Source organism: Chamaea fasciata, unplaced genomic scaffold (assembly GCF_029207755.1).
Source record: "Chamaea fasciata isolate MVZ Bird 193981 ecotype frontalis unplaced genomic scaffold, bChaFas1.0.hap1 SCAF_1, whole genome shotgun sequence".
NCBI classification, from domain to species: domain Eukaryota; kingdom Metazoa; phylum Chordata; class Aves; order Passeriformes; family Sylviidae; genus Chamaea; species Chamaea fasciata.
Genome location: NW_027094086.1, coordinates 89,642,017 through 89,658,701, shown reverse-complemented (window position 1 = coordinate 89,658,701; position 16,685 = coordinate 89,642,017). Strand labels below are relative to the sequence as shown.

At 42.2% G+C, this 16,685-nt stretch overlaps 1 protein-coding gene across 27 annotated transcripts in view; it reads right to left on the bottom strand.

The window, feature by feature from the left end:
- The window catches only part of ATXN1 (ataxin 1), a 339,029-nt gene that overhangs the window by 75,708 nt on the left and 246,636 nt on the right, over positions 1-16,685 (bottom strand). For all 27 annotated transcript variants that reach the window (XM_066188786.1, XM_066188795.1, XM_066188804.1 and 24 more), the window contains one exon: positions 15,215-15,338. The gene's annotated coding sequence lies outside the window, so the exon portion shown is untranslated. The remainder of the gene's footprint in view (positions 1-15,214; positions 15,339-16,685) is intronic.

Sequence of the window (16,685 nt, the reverse complement as noted above, 5' to 3'; positions counted from 1 at the left end):
CCATGTGGGATGTGACTACACCATCTACTGTGGAAATAAAAAGGAAGAAATGAAAACTTAGTGTTGCGAGAACATACAGGACTGACAGTAAAATAAGAAAGAACTGAGAGCAGTAGAAGGAAATTAAAGGCAGAGTGATGAAATGAGTCCTTCAGAAATTCTGAAGTGCAGCAACACCACTTCAATCAGCCAATACAAAAAAGGCTCAGTCACATTGCTTCAGATAAACCCAAACATCTCAGAGTTTCAGTGCCTGTCCAGAGCACATTTTCTCTGCTTTTGAGTTTGACGTATCATGTGGGCAGCTTCTCAGGAGAATCTCCAAGCAGGCACTGAAGGGAACAGTCGATTACCAGTATCCAATTACTGCTGATTCCACCCCAAGTGTTATATCCAACATCACAAGTGAGTTAGACAGAATTATGTAAGATGGTGTCTTGGGCAACATAAGGCAACTTAAGGGAATTTTTAAAAAGTGAAAATTAGGCTGAATGTTATAAGACTTATTAACAAGTCCTTGGAGGCAAGTGGAGGAAGCCATGAGGTCTGGACATAGGGAACTTAATAAGGCTAACACATTAAACATACATTGCAGTGATCTGTCCCATTCTGTCAGAAAAACAGACATGGCACAAAGCACATGAAAGCTCTTCTGCACCTCTTACTTCAAGGCAAACAGGAGGTGTATGAAAATAAATAAAAAAATAATAACAGACAAGCTAACAGATAAAGATCTGAAACGGATTCAGGCACTATTTGCAGGCTGTAAATTCCCTTTTATTCAAAGATGGGATTTTCAACCAAAAGTTAGAGGTATCCTTCCTGGACTAATTAGTCTGTTCACGTACAACAGCCCAGGCTACTATTCCCTATCATCCAAAATGACTGCAAAGATAGGTGGATTTGGAAGCCAAGGTACACATTGTCTGAAACCTCCATTCTCCACACAAACATACACATGCACATTATGACTTCTTTGGCTTGGAGAGTCCTTTTGTTACATTTATGTACTCAAATGCCCAGCCAAAATGGGCTTTAACTACAAATCTAAAGCCTCAGCAGTAGTAATAAGTTCAACACAAGAGATTCTTATTAAAATGGCAAAGAAGTGTGTTACATTTAAATAACCCCAGAAAATTATTTCAGAAACACGTCTGATCTCGACTTTCTTTACTGAAAGCCTAACCTTAAGTCTATCAAGTCAATAACTAGACTTGGAGACTTGAAAGCTGAGTTTAGGCTACAGGATTTTTCCATGATTGATGCTTTTCCAGTCATGTTCCTTCCTGGTCACGGCTTCTCCATTTCAAAGCAACTGAACTCTTAACCCACCTAAACTAACACTGTTGAAAACAACTGACCTCAATGAAGGTAGTTCAAGAGTCTTGGTTGTCCTATAATTGCCTTTGCAGAAGCCATAGAGCCCGTGGTCAGTTGGCTACTTGTTTACCTGTCCCTTCTTCCCAGTGAAAGGATGCTTCTGCAAACATTCCTCATTTAGAAAAAAAAAAAAAAAAAAAAAAAAAAAAAAACCAAACAAAAAAACCCCACCCCACCAAAACACCAACAATCTGGAAATCTCTCTTGCAAAGGATAAACTTGTTCTTCCAGAACACAAGATTGATCTGATTGCTTTAAACTCCCCTGGCTTTATCTGGGTGCGTAAATGAGACATCTAACTGCTACAGCCGTGTACGTCAGCCCGCCAGACACAAAGCAGTGCTAAAAACCAGCCTGCAACTCTTGCATATCTTTCACACTTATTCTTTCAGCCTTGAGGATGTTTTCTTGGTTAGTCAACTTTAAATCTATCTGTTGTATGTTCAGTATTATTTAAAAACAGCACTCAGGCGTACAAGATAAACATGTGCCCCACTGAGTTACTAAACAAGAGATAATAAATTTGCATCCCTGTAAATTTACTACTACCATGCAGCTGCCTCCAATGTACAGAACAATACAAAACCAGAGTGCTGTGCCAAGTAAGTGAGAGGGCTCGTGCAGAAAAGGTCCAGTGCTCTAGAGGCACAAACAGAGCTGTGCAAGGGAGAAACTCAGCAGTCACTAAAAACAGGGCCTGCTGGACATTAAATGTGTATATTGAGGACACCGAGAGAATTTTTTTCATGAGGACGGGAAGGCTTTTGCACTTGATATCCATGGTGAGAAGCCCCACAGTTACAAGGAAAGAGGGCAGCTCTCAATTTGCATTCAGTGCAGAAACTTAATGTGAGCAGCATGAAGGTGACAGAGCACAAGAGCTTTCCAAAGGTTCTAGGAAAGATTCAGAGCTCCCCATAGCAGAGGAACCCAGCATTGTACAGAAGAGTGAAAACATCCCAGGAATATGAGAAAGTCCTGTTTCAAGCAGCCAGAAACAAAAACACCTCTACGATTTTAAATGACAAATTCAGCCAGAGCCCTTCTAACAATACATCCCAAAGAACAGAGAGCAGGATTTGTGCTCTGCTATCCCTCTGCATTTATCCATCTCTGCACCATCTTTACTCTGCTGTCCTTCAACTGCCCAGCCTTGCTCCACATCCTGCCATGCTGGCCTGGCACCTGGGCAAGGGTTGCCACAGTCCTCTGGACGGGACTCACTGCCGGCCACCGTCAAGGAGAGCTACCAAGGGCAGAGCTCGGCTGTCTCTTTCCTCTCAATGTCAGCAGTAGCTCAATCCACTCACCTCCCCTGCCTGTTGAATTTAACAACAACAACAACAATAATCATAGGAATTTAATTATCTTTGAGACTTTTGCTTACTGCAGGATTTGTTGGGAATTAGCCAAGACAGTGTTACGGGGAGGTGGGGGGGAAATGGGGACGGACAATCCAAACAGACAGGCATCATCACCACCACACACACCTCATGTCCTTGGAATCCAGACTAAAAACACCCAGGCTCTAGAGCAGAAATACTCATGAAAACATTTCACAATGCTTTACCAAGGAGTGATATCAGTAGTATTATCTGCATTTTATGGCTGCAGCACTGACTGGTCATGACGTGCCTCAAGTCACCCATCAGATAACTGTTGTTCCTTCTGGTTCTGCCACTGTGTCTCCGGACTGCAAGTCAGCACCTTACCAGTGGAGTCCTCTCAAACCACAGGCTGCACAGGAGAAAAAGGCTGCAGGAGTTAATATATTAGTATCTAAACACCAGCTATTCCATTTGCAGACATGACAGAGAGGAAAAAATTATACAGATATGATAAAAACCATGAAATGCAATTCTCTGTTCAAAAGGCAAGACTGGTCTCTAACAGGTTCAGTGCACTTGAACTGTAGATCCATTTAATAAAAAGGTAACATAAGACAAAACTGGTAGTGTGATTGCTTAAACTAAGAACCAAAGCAGAATCCCAAAGACAACTGAACAAGACCGAAGATAGGATCTGACGCTCCAGCTTTCTGATCAGGTGTCTTCCCAAACTCCTGGGGGCCCCACTCTTAAAAACACCATGTTTCCTCTGCTCTTCAATTCCAGCCATGCATAGCACTATTAAACCAAACTTTACCGAAGCTGAGCTTCTACCATTTTTCTTTGTTCCCTTTGCATGTAAAAGGATAAAGTAATTGGTAGTTGCTCAAGAATAATTTAAATGATTCCTTATTTATTTAAAAAGTGCCCCTTATTTTACCCCTTAGGTTTCAAATTCTTCATATCAGAATTCATTATTACCAAGGAAAAAATGTTCCTATCATTATAAGATTAATCTAAAAACAGTCAGAAAATAAGAAGACGGGACTTATTGAATTAACTTTTTACTGTAAGAAGTGATAAGAAAGTGCAGCATGAATAGTTGGTTTACTTCTCTATTTGCATATCCTTCTCTCTATCTCCTCCTGTCTTTCTGCTTTCAGGTAAATATCAAGTATACAATTTCTTCCCTATTCCACCATAAAACTGGAGTCAAATTATGCCCAGCAAGTCTTGATCTCTGCCATTAGTCTCCTACCTGCTGGTGAGCCTGACATATGTGGGCTGGAAATGCCGCAAACTGTATTCCATAAACTGTCCCACACTGCTGCTATGACTAGTCTTAGGACTGATGGTTCTCACAGGCAATTGCATTTCTAGTGACAACCACTGTCTGAAATGAAAGTTTTTGCAGTGCTTGTTTCGAGTCGCTGCATTGCTACCTCTACAAGTTATTGCATATTAATGCGATGTCAGAAGAAGTACCATGTTGTGATGTCAGGACACAGCCTTGCCCTCATTTTGTGACCTCCTCTATAGAGGTATCAAATTCTACTTCCTGGACCACCTCTGAACTGGATTAAAATAAATCAAGTCAAAGAATGCTGTCAGAAAGGAAAGACTTAAGAACACGTGGGAACAGCTCCCCAAATGACTGCTCCTCTCACTCTGCTACAAACACGTCCATATCCACTCTGATCAGGCAGGTAGGCTGGGTTAGAGCCACATGTAGCATTTTGAGGGTCACACACTGTTTGGATAAGGCAGTGGTCTGACTAAGAGCCATGAGAAAGCCTCCTACAGTCTCTGTTCCAGTAAGACGGTTTACAGACAAACAATCATCAATCTGCAAGTCCTCATCCCCCACACCATCTTTGCCAAAACAGAAATGGAAAGTACAAAAAAACCCCCATAGAACCAAGAAGAGAGACTTTAATCTGACAAATCTTTTCTAAACCAAATCACTTGGGTTTTCCGACACAATACAGGCACTGAGACCCAACTCATCTGAATGCAATTTCAGTTTCAGCTACACGGATAACGCCACCTTTGCGCAACCACAATCAAAGATTGTTGTGCTCTTTGCAACATTTTGAAGTCCTGAAGGAACATGTATATAGAAATACCTTCACTGAGTTTAAGTCATAAGCCTTAAAATGCCAATCATAATTCAGTTAAGGACCACTTATCCTACTTCCAATTGCTTTCCCAAAAAAGCAATCACCAGTGCTTTACATGTTACCTTTAGCACTGCTCTCATCAGACAACTGGGTTTGTGTTGGCATGGTGGTTTCCCTCTTTGACCAAGGATCAACAACATTCCCTACTGCTTCAAGGCTCCAGGCCCGACATGCCAGCCAGACTGAAAAGCATGCAAAAGTTAACAAGCAGGCTCAGGGCTCAAGCTTGTAAGAGAAAAAACAGCTACTTCAGGCCTACAGCTGGGGCCATGGGGTGCAAACACTGGAATTCGTCCCCTGCCACTAGCAGTCCAGTGCTCTTTCTCCTGCTGCTCCCCACTTCTAATTTCAATGCAGTCATTTCAGTGAACAAAGCTACTCCTGCTCTTTGAAACCATTTTCATGCACTTAATTGGTGCAGATCTGGGAGCAAAATGAAAACTGCCAGTCCCAACCTGACCAAGGAGCAGCATTAAATCTGGAATTCTGATTGACTTGTCTTGTTATGATGCTCCTGGCAAGTTATTACTAGGCAGCTCGACTGAAACCAGTAAGTCATGATTCAAAACTGGTGAAATATCTGCATTGCAGTGAAAAATTATGGACACATTGATTTCATGTGTGGTTTATACAAAACAGACTTCCTCTAGAAAACGCAGAGTACAGCTCATTCTGAATCTACTCTGTCTTATACATGTGCCAGGGGGTGGAGAGCCAGCACACATCTGTTTGTAGGAACAAAACACATCCCTCTAGTACTGGACACACTGAGCCAGTGTTTACACACTGATCTGCTAATAAGGAGACCCATAAATTCCAGAACACGAGATTTATATTTATTGCTATTTTACATTGCCACAGAATGTGCCAAGTTTGGGCATTTTAAATGATGAGGGCTGCTATTGCACATTCCCTTATCAGTCTTTCACACAACTGCGTTACTGAAGCATCCTGATAAGAATGTCTAAAATGTCTGCTATGTTTTAAAACAGCAAACTCTTCCTTTTCAGCTCTGACCCAGCTATTTCAGTCAACAAAGCTCTTTCTAGTTTTTCAAAACACTTTCTACTCACTTAATGGTTGAGATCATACTGACTGTCTTAGAAACTGCAACTCCCCAAAATAATACAGCACAGCTATTTATTCATGGTTTGACATGATATTTTGAGGACTACTATTTCACAATATGGAATGAAACATGAACATCCATCTTTTGACGAGATCCAAGTATCACACTTCAGAACATCATACACAGAACATTAACGCACCTTTTAAACGAAGAAAATCAGGAAACTGTGCAACTAAAAGGACCAACTTGCCAAACCCAGCATATGTTTTTGCACTTGCTTTTCCATTCCCAGGCTTGCTCAGATCAATGTATATATAGACAGGCATGCGTGTATGTGTGTATACATACGCATTTGCTCTCTACGCACCTCCCAGGAAAGTGCCAGTCAGAGGAAGAACAGTCAGGGAGTAAAAAGCCACTTCTGCTATAATGAGGGAAAACAGTTTTATTTGTTGTCATTTTGGGATTGTCAAGGTATTTTTTGATTGTTTCTTCTAAAATCTGTCTTCTGTAAGCTTACTCAGTATCTTTGAAAAAATACTTGATAGGAAACTTAGCTGGACCTTATGTTAAAATACCAAATTATGAAAGTCACTTATCCCTGCACTCATTTCATTCTGCAAGAACTCCACCTGGGAAGGAAGAAGGGAGAGGTGGAGTGGGAAAAGAACAGCTAATTAGCAAAGTTTCATTCATGCCAGCCTATTTTTCTGTCAGTCCTGCACATATAAACAGGAAGAAAAGCAGAAAGTCTAAGTTTCTCACACTTTTACTCCTCAGTTTCACCATTTCTGGTTGTCTGCCTTGGTACTTCTGCCCCCTCACACATTGCCCCCAACTCCCTCAGGGCTCCAGAGCACCACCTCCAGAACCAGAAAAGTCATTCACATGCAACAAAATGAACAGGACCAAAGACATCCAGCAGGATGTGCTTTTCTGAAGGCAACAAGGCTACAGGCTACAAGCTGCCCAAAATCTTCCCCGCCACTTAGTACCTCCACCGCAGTCCCAGCAAGTCACCCAAGGCTGAGTGATGCTTGATAGCATGTACAGTCAAACTGCAGGCAATACCTGTGCTGGCTGCCCAGCTGCTGGCACAGACCCGTGGTTTTGTGAGCAGGCTCAGGCATTCAGAAGGTACACTGCAGGGCAAGGCTGTACAGACACACTTGTTTGACTCTCACCAGTGTCAGGCAGCACCCTGCTCAGTCTAATTAGCATAAGCAGGGAAGATGTAAGGAGAGAAGCGGGGCTAATTAGCCTGAGCAAAGCACCTTGTCAGCTTGGGAATCTCTGCACAGAGCTTGGATGCACAAATAGATGTACCCATCGTGATTGAGCCTTTCTTACTCCCTGCAGTCAGCAGGTATTTCATTATGCCCAAGAACTACTTGCTGCTGAAGCAACGTGTCTTGTCATGTGAGAGCAGAGTGGGGTGCTTCCTCGGTTCTTAATGCTGCTTTTTTGAAGCAAAGAACTGCAAGGATCATATCGATCAACATATGATGCTTTCTCCCACTGCATGTGCTTAGACACAGACTCAACAGTCTTCCTTTGCATGATCTTTTTTGAGGGAAGAGGATCCTCTTATGGTTGCTGTGTATTTGTTTATTTCTATTTCCTTGTATAGCATTCTAGGTAGTTGAAAAGGAGAGGAAGAACACAATGCTGAGAATCATTTCACTACTTCACTGTACCTTCCCCATCTCAAAATACTCTCCAGATGGAAAGAGTTTATTTGGAAGTAGGCAAGCAGAAGGCTGACTGAAGAAAAGTGATAATTACATTAGAGTAATAACAACAAGAAAACCCGGAGCTAATGAAGCCTGACAGTTTCATTTAATTTAAGAGGAGACTTCACCCTATAATGAAGACATATAAAGCTCTACAGCTCACTCACCCTTTTCTACGGATGCCATCAGGAGCAGCAGGACTGCTTACTAAGCCAAATCCTTTCGGCTGAACTGGTCTGACTGGTCAATAACAAGAAGGAAGTGCTTGTACTTATATCTCCTTGACAGCTCTGCAGGCTATCCCTCAGGTTGAATGAAGATAGTTATACAAATGTTTTAATGGTTCTGGTAAAAGTAAAGAGGATCCTGGTAATTTTCGCTGTGGAATTAATGGACATGTCTTAACTCACAAATATGTTACGAGGACCTTCCCACTTCAAAAGGCGGCAGTACATGACTGTGTGACAAAGAGGTATTATTTTGTCTCTCTTCCCCGTAAAAAGCTGATCCTTTAACAGAGTTGCTTGTAGAGCGCAGCTTTACCAAAAAAAAAAAAACGAAACCCAAAAAAACCCCAAAAAACCCCCAAAAAACAACAACAAAAAACAAACAAACAAAAAAAAAAACACCCAAAAAATACCCCTTTCAAACAACGTAAAATAGGCCCAAATCATTTTAACTGTGAATATTAAAAGTGTTAGCTCCTCCCATGCTCTTCCTATTGCTCCACCATGAGTGTCAAACTCCCTTTTACTTCACCAGAGGTCCATGTTACCTGAAGTTTCTTTTTGTGAGCTATTTGCATCAGAAATGATAAATCACGCCGCTAAGAAAACAAGTTTTATCTGCCAGAGAGACAAACTCCTTGGAGCTGAAAGCTTAAAGCACAATTTGCGACTGCCTCCATTAAGGACACTTCTGTTGCAAGGAATCTCCACAGCTCCGTTTACAAATGTACCCCTGTCCAGGAAGCTGACCCACATTTTGCCCAGCTTCTTTCAACTGACACAGCTTTTGTAATGTTTTAGCAGGATTCACTGAAGTCCAAACATTGGAAGTGAGACAAAGGGAATTTATAAATCACCACCCCAACTCTGACTGAAGGTTGCCTGGCACAGAAAACCACAAATAATGTTCCTCACTCCCCAAACAGATTTCTTCTATTACTAGTGCAATAACTTGGTAATAAGTTGCACTACTGCAATGAACTTTATTTGCCACAGTAGGAAGGGTTTTCTTTTATTTAAAGAGCTGCCAGGAAAACTCATTAGAAATAAATAAAAAACAGTATCTCCAGTTTCCTTAGTCTGTCTCTAGTTCTGACACCTCAACAGGAAAAGAAGCTAAAGGCAAAGCTGTCAACTTGCTTATCTTCTTCGTCTTGACCTTTGTGCCATCAGGTGCCTCTGAAACATTCATCAGCGTCTGTAGCTGGAAACAGCGAAGCTGATTAACAAGAAGAAACATAAAACTCACTGAGAAAGAAACCTGATAGCATCAATACAGCCAGTTTGAATAAAAGTATCTGATAGTCCTTCCCAAAATATGCATCCAGGGTCAATATGCCTAGCAGGCTGCAAACAAACCTGAAATAAATATGAATTAACAAGTTGTTCAGAATAATATTCTGCTACAAAGGGCTCATGATTCCTCTTAACTAACCTACCACTATCAGCAGCCTTTCCTTTGGAATGCACGCTCCAAACAGAAAATGGGGAAAAACATCTCTCTAGGACAACTTAATTTATATTCTCTTCTTGCTGCTGCTGCCACAAACATTATCAGCTTTGAGAGAAGCATTGGCAGGTTATGAGACATTGTTAGGGCCATCATGGGTGCAGCAAACCAGCTGACCAGTGATGCTAACTATCACAAGCAGCACAAGAAAGTGCAGTGAAACACAAGAAGCATAAGAAAAGAGAAAAAAATTCTCACAGGTGTGAGACACCTGCGTTTTGACCAGCTTCACCCCAGACACAGTCTGCAAATAGTAGGGCAGCTTTCACACCATGCTATAAACCTGTGAAGGTTGGGCTTGGTTCCCAATGCTTCTTCTTGGTTTCACTGGAAGTCTCTTGGACCATGCAGAGTTGCCAGCAAGGATCCGAAATTTCTCTGGCTGGCACCACCAAGTTAAAGATAAGGAACCATAAGACAGTGCTGAACTACAGGAGATCCTTTTTGTGGCCTCATGGACCACACTGGTATTGTGATCATTAACAAAGGCATTATTCACCTGCCTGCCTTGCTGCATTTACTCGCTCCAATGCACTGTGCACTAGGACTGCCTGGACTTCTCTAATGCCAAATCATGAAACAAAGCTGACAGCAAAAAGCTGGGGCAGCAGTTAAAGTGACTGCCAAAGAGAAATCTGTTTGCTCAAGCAAAAGCTGTTCTCAGTCCAAACATGGGAGTCATAATCTTACAGCCATTTGCTTGGAAGACAATGAAGGGAAGGCAGAACAGACTGGGAAACTACAGCTTGCCACAGTAAAGAGGAGAACAATCTTTGTGCCCAGATTTCTTTGCTCTGCAGGGTAAGTTTTACAAAGCTGACAACCGGTAGCAACATGTAGTGGCCTCAGGCGTCATGCCTGCCTATCAAAGGCTTGGATTTTAGCCCTGGAAAAATTACAGCTTCTCACTTCTCTGGAACCTATACCGGACAAGAAGAAAGCAAGAGAGTAATGAATGACCTAACTAAAAATTATTTTAATACATGAATTGCATACTATAAGCCATAAACTTAGGAGTGCAGGGAGAACTGGGAGGAGATGTGGATAAGGAAAATATTATGTATTGAGAGGAACACCACAGCCACAGATGACAAAAGACAACCAGCTGGGTCTGCTACAACAGCAAAGTTATCTACTCGAGCGGTAGGGGCTGGCATACTGAATGGAAAGTACGGGTCCAGCAGACAGGCCCTGGAGACAAAAGAGGAAGCTCAGCAGTTCAGGCTGGAAAAGACAGTGGGGAAAAGGTGGCTTAGGAAATCATAAGTTGAGGAGCCAGCCAGCAGGAATGTGGAGAAGACAAAAGTAAATCCAAGGAAGCTGCACAGGTGTGAATAAAAAATGTATTTGGTCCCCTGGAGCACTGGTGGCTTACAGCTTCATCACTGCATGTTCTTCTGCAGGACTTGAAGCCACCCTGGCCACCTCTCTGCTGGCTGGCAGGTGCAAGCAGGCACGGCCCAGCTCTCACCTGCTGTCCCTAGGTGTCCATACACTGATCATACGGGGGAACCCCCACTAACAAAACAGCTCAGCTGCTGCCAGCTGCCAAAGCCAGTTTGCCACCCATACAGTCTGAAGATGGCTGTGGCTTCAAGGCTGGAAGAGAGGATGAGCTGACCTGATGCACAGAAACTCCCACCACCACCCACTTTGCATCTGCACAGGCACATTTGCCCTGCAGGATTCCTGCAACATCCATTTTAATCCAATGCTCAACAGCTAAAGTAAACTGCCAAACTGAAGGCCCAGAACTATGGTCAGAGACTTTTTTTTGAAGCCCCACAAGAGACTCAAAGTGTTTCAGCTTCCTCTCCCAAACGACAGCCTTGGGCTGTTCTTGCCTGGCTGCCGGAAGCCTGTGACGTGAAATAAAAGCCAGGAAATATGACTTTCTGAATAAACATTTATTTGGTGAGAAATACTTCTGATTTTTTGGCAGAGAAATGGCAGAAACCTGAAGCCCTATGTATAGCATGCCTGCAGAGAGCAATTTCTATTTAAAGGGAAGCTGCAGCTGTCTGTAGCTCTTAATGAAGAATAATGCCTAGGAATAAATTACTGCTGTTTCTGAGAGACATTTCTCAAATTAAAGCAATTCTTCCCTTTTTCCCTCTCACTATAAATACCGAGTGGCATGTACTGGGCTGTTGTTTGGAAGAACGGACACATGCAGCTCTGCTCTTTTCTCAGTCGCCTGGTAATTTCCACAGAAAACCATGGAGTGATTTAGCATACGGATAATACTAAAGTGACACAAAAGCAGAGACATCTCGAATCACTAAGTCTGCATGTGTCAAAGCTTCCTGTCACTCTTCCAAGGTGTGTACAGCTCAGAGCAGAAACAAGGCATCACCTCCAACCATGCCACAAACGCGGCATTGAGGCTCCAGGCATAGGAGATGGCCACTCACAGAAAACCGCCGTGAAAGGTTTGCTAACCTTCCATTTCCATCACTTGCACAAGCCTCCTCCCCGAGGGGCTGCTGCAGCAGCAGGACGGGCAGGCAGAGAAGGTGATGCTCTGGGGAGAGGGTGTGCCTGGGCTGCAGCCAGCCGGGCCAGGCGGCTCAGGAAGCAGCACTGACATCAGCTCCAGGAGCTGTCGCTCCCAGACCCGTCGCAGCTCCACGTGCCAGGAAAAACAGCCGGCAGCCAGGGGGGGAGTACATAGGAGATAGGACCCAGGGTAAAGGAAGCAAGGAGGGCCAAGGAACAGAAAAAGAAGGCAGCACCTCAAAAATGGGATGGAACTGGGGCTAAGCCATACGCAACCACAGTCCCCTAAGACCCTCTTCGGAGTCAGCCCTTACAGCAGCAGGTTCCCACTGAAGGCAGGGCATAGAAAGCCTGTCTGGGCTAGAAGTGGGGATGTTTACTATCCTACCATCTGCAGTTTGCCCAAAATAACAGTTATAGATATGAGATCAACTAAACACGTTTCTGTTATTGACACATACTGGATTTAGAGATTTATTTTCCATTTCCCACAAACCGTGCCAGAGGTTTTCGCATAAGCACAGAAAAAAAAAAATAATGTGAAGAAATGCCTGCGAGTGAGGAACATGAAGAGTTTATTCATTGCTCCTGTTAGAATGTGTTTGCGCTTGTGTGGCTAGCACTCCAAAAAAGCTGTAGCATATGTTTTCAGAATGGAAAAAAAAACCCCTCAGGACACCTACATCCTACCAGAAAATTACAAAACCGTATGCTGGAATACACAAGGCACCCTCTGGCAAGAGCAAAGGAGCCTTGTCTTGCCTCATTTTTACCCTTACTAAAGTAAACGTTCCTCCTTAATGAACCCTCCTGACGTTCCTTTTTGTCTCCCCAGAAGTGGAATATGGACTTCATTTGTACAAGCACTGCTATTCCAGAAATGCGTTTCATCCAAATGAAGAGAGCAGGAAAAAGGAAGCGAGAAATTTGTACTGTTCAGTAAACAGGCAGTTTCTAGGTGGATACAAGACACGGGTCCCAATCTGCTGCACCCCTCCCTCCTCACACCTCGCTTCCTCTGAAATTTGCCTGGGTGGCAGAAGGAGGCAGCAGAAGGGAAGACAACAGCTACCGCTTGCCGTGGGAAAGGTTTGATCATTTTCCTCACATCTTAACATGACAACACCCTGCAAACAGGGAAGAGAGAGCAATATTTTTCAGTAAAATCACTGTATGCCAGAATTTCCTTTCAGGAGAAACATTCTACCTCCTCGCCTCTGGTATTCTTGTCTCCCTAAGAGGTTAAAGAAAGAGGAGAGGAGGAGCCTAGCTGACTGCCTCCTTCTTGCAGCAGCGTCTCCAAGCAGAAGCCAGGTGATGAAATACACTCTCTCAAGGAACTGCTAAAAAGCCCTCCATCACCTACAAATGATTCCTCAAAAGGAACCAGGGCTGGATGCCAGGGTAACAGCAATTATCAAGAACACTTTTGCCCATCCCTACCCGGTGAGAAGAGTGCTGTTTTTTCTGCACAAACCCAGGCCTCCTGAGTGTAATCAGGGTTTTGGCACCACAGTAGCAGAAGATCACACTGTGCTTTAAGTGGGCCGATTTTAAACCTTGTCCCTGTTTAGGACAGGGCAGAATGTAATGATAACACTGATGGCATCTTCAACAGATATCCCATCCCCTGTAATGGCTGACGATTGCCTCTTTCAGTTTATCTGGCTGATCTGGCACACCACACACCTTACAGGACCCAGGGAATGCTCTTATTCACCTGAGGTGGTGCTGCAGTTGCAATTAGTGGAGGTGATTGCAACATCTTGAACAAACATCTCCTGTTATCCCAACAGCTCTGCATGCTAGGATGGTTGGTTTATTTATTTATTATCAATATTATTATTGTTGTTATTAATATTGTCGTTACTACTACTATTATTATTACTATTATTTAAGTCTGTCCTCCCCCGTCCTAGGATGCCAGCATGCAAAGTAAGCTCTCGTGGTTTCAAAGAAGCCTTACAAAATGTGGGAATGAGCTGATATAACCACATCTGCTTGGATACATAGACAGTGAGAAGCTCCACATTTCAGAGGCCCCTTATTCATCTTAATGAGCCACTAACTTGACAGCTTAATGCTAACTAGTAAGTAACAATTCCAAATGTTGGCTTTGTTAACTATTTCACTGTAGATCAAAGCAGGTGGGAAATGCAAGAGATAACAAAAAAAATTTCAGTGACTTCTCTAATATTTATTTTGCATCTGACTCTTGGGAAAGCAGCATCACTTAGACTCTGTCTCAATCTGCTTCCCAAAGCCTCAACCCAAAGGAAAAAAGCAGAGCAAAGGAGGCCATCCAACTCTGAGGGAGCTAGAAGGCATGCCAGAAAATACATTTACTACCTTAATGGAAAGTGCACAAACTAGTTTGCTCAAACTGGAAGAATCTGCAGCTTGTTTTATCACTACTAACATCTTGGATGACCACTGCATACTTTGGGCATAAGAATTAAATACTAACTTGCTTAACTTGGAAATCCTCATGGTTCTTTCTTAAGAAAAAAAGTAAAGATTATTCTAAAACCTGGCAGGCAGAGAACTCTTGTTTTCCTCTTTTTGTGAGAATGTTTACATTTGATCTGCGTGTTTGCCCATTTCAACCCAGAAAAGCAGTGGACTTCATAAGAAAAACAATGAATATAAAAATATTCATGCCTTCTCTTTAGCCATCCCTCATGGGAATATTTTCTTTTATTAATTCCACAGCTGAATCAAAGTCTCAGCTGACTAACTGTGTTTCCCTCGGAAAGGTGTGCTACTCCAATTCCCATCAACACAAACCTCTGAGAGGAGCATTTGTACTGGAAATATTCAAACCAATATAATAAACTGACCAACAGGAGTTTGAATACCAGGCAGAAATAACTACATTTGCATTCCTCTAATTTGAAAGTGGTTAAATAATTTCAACCATTATACAAGCACTTCTGAATCTGACCTGTAGATTCATGAACTGTTATCCATAGTATTTTTCATTCTTGTTAGGCTACACAGTCACGTGGCCTTCCAATGCAGGCTCACATATTTAACTGAAAAGCAATAGCAGTACGACAAATAACTGTAGCAGTCCAAGGAAAAGAAACCCATCATCTTTCCTTAGATAACACTAGTCTTCCCTTAAACCCATTAAAAGAAAAGAAAAAAAAAAAAGTAAGAGGGAGAGAAATTCAACTCTTTGGTGTTCAGTAAATCACATGGAAGAGACCAAACACTACAGGGCAGATACTACCTCCCAAAAGACACAATAGGAAGTATTTGTTATTACTGCTAACAACAACTCACAACATTCACTATGTTCTTCTTCAGGGAATTCTGGATTATCCTTTAGCATGAAGACTTTTCAGAAGCTGTTGGATTGTTCACAGGTCCTTACTGTCTTTCCTCGTTCAAATAAAGTAAGGTAGAGCTGTAAAACAAAAGCAAAACCAAGTAAGAAAGGAAGGCAAGGAACAAAAAGAGGAAAAGCCATAGAGCTGTTTAACAAATGAACAATTGATTCCTATATCTCCTTAAAGCAAATGCATTTTTAATGACCTTCCAAGATGGAGATTCCACTACAGAGTGAGTGTATGGCAATCACTGATCTAAGATAGGAAGAGTCATTTTCCCTGACATATTATTACAAAAAATTAAAACTCAGTTCAGAATTGCTGAGGCAAATATGTAACTAAAATAATTCTTGGATACTTCTGTTGTTCTAACAGGAGAAAGAAAAAACTACTTGGAGTTGCTGTTTATAAAAGTGTCTGCAAATAAAGTCCACAATGTGCAGAGAGATCCACGCAGGATCTTGTTCTCAATCATCTCCTCAAAGGGAATGCAAACACCTATCTATTTCCATGGTTATCTGCAGTATTGTATCAGAGGAGTACTGAATCCAAAAATACACACACACACACACAAACATATTCTTGCTGTTCCTCAGTAGGAAGTATTTTTCATATTCAATACTTTTACTATTGTGTGGTTCTTTCATTGATTTTTTGACAAAATTTTGTGGACCAACTCTTAATTTTTTTTTTTAACCTACTATACAAGGTATCAGACTGTCCTCGGCCTTTTTATTGGGGTCTGAGGAAACTGCTAGGTTTCATTTTTATGTGAACCCTACACAGAATACTTAAAATAGAGTGTATATTTCCACAGGCCTCAGATTGAACATTTTTTCCTTGAGCCAGGTTGCCATGGTCTCCCTGTGCTTCCTAAATTCTTAGTTTCACTATGAGCCACCAACATTTCCTACCTCCTTAATGTAAGGCTTCTCAAACATTTCACATGTCGCTTCAGGATTTGTGTACATGGATCCCATCCTACCAGCCTTATGGTGGAATCCATGTCCTCGAACCCAAGACAAGTGCAGGACAAAACTCCACACCTTAGACAGTGTAAACTCTCTTCACTTGGAGGAAACTAGGCAATCTAGAAAATTATTCATTCGACCTATCACACATCTGGTTTAGGGCAGAATGATTCACTCTCTAGAAAGGTCTGGTTCCTTCCATAAATTGAGTCTAGACACTGAGCTCAGATTAGACGACTACATATGAATGCAGATGAATCTGACATTACTTGAAGGCAGGAAACACGTCAGACAGATCGACAAGTGCAGTTCATAGGTAGAAGAGCAGGAGGACAATGCAATGATAAAGTTGCTATTCTAAAGAGGTTTACACCTTTGACTGTTTTAGTTGAACATACAAAACAACAACAACAAAACCTTCCAAAGCCCAAGGCAGTATATGCCCAGCCAATC